The following is an 815-nucleotide window of genomic DNA, read 5'->3' as shown; positions in this document are numbered from 1 at the left end:
TGCTTAAGATTATCGTACATGCGGTCAATTCATTAAGCGATAAGCTGTTTCCACAAAAAAAGCAGTTTATTCAGCAGACTGAAGCATCTCTCCATGACATCCTTCCACAAAAACAGCCACTTGCATCCTCGCCAGTGTACCAGAGTGCAACAGTAACCGCCTGGAAGTATTTTTCCCATTCATTTCTTCCACAGACTTTTAATAAAGTCCTTCTTTAAAGAGTTGTGAGCCACAAACCAAACCAATCAGCTCAGAGGTGAATCCCAATATCGTGAATTTTGTTTTTAAGTAAAAAAGTATTTAAAAATCGGCAAGACAAGACTGTATAATTATACTTAATAAAAAACTCTAGGATTATAAAACTATTGATTTTAAGTTGCTGATTATAAGAATAGAAGCAATATATTTTACGTTTATTGCAAAATATCCCGATTACGTCATTCACAGTGCATCATGGGAGCGCACGGTCACTCTGAGGCAAGTTTCATGGGTTTTGTTGGACGCGGTTCTCTGATTGGTGGATCTTTCTCTGCTGTACCACGTGTTATGTTGTTGTTTACCATGAATTCCGCTATCAAACACGATTTTTAAACAATGAAGTTGAGATAACGCAGACGGATGGCTTCAACGGAAGCATATACCATCGACGAACAACCTCTGAGCTCATGGTAGGTCTGTCTTTAAAGGTGTACAAGTTATCGTTGAAAATCAATTCGTCAATGGGATAAATGCATGGGATTTTTACTTCCGGAACCAGACTAGCACTTTGCTAACCTTGTAAGCTCTCTGTGGTAGAAGGGCTCCGGCAGTGATGA

The sequence above is a fragment of the Xyrauchen texanus genome, chromosome 18 (genome assembly GCF_025860055.1).
Source record: "Xyrauchen texanus isolate HMW12.3.18 chromosome 18, RBS_HiC_50CHRs, whole genome shotgun sequence".
Taxonomy (NCBI): Eukaryota; Metazoa; Chordata; class Actinopteri; order Cypriniformes; family Catostomidae; genus Xyrauchen; species Xyrauchen texanus.
This window is presented reverse-complemented; position numbering follows the sequence as displayed.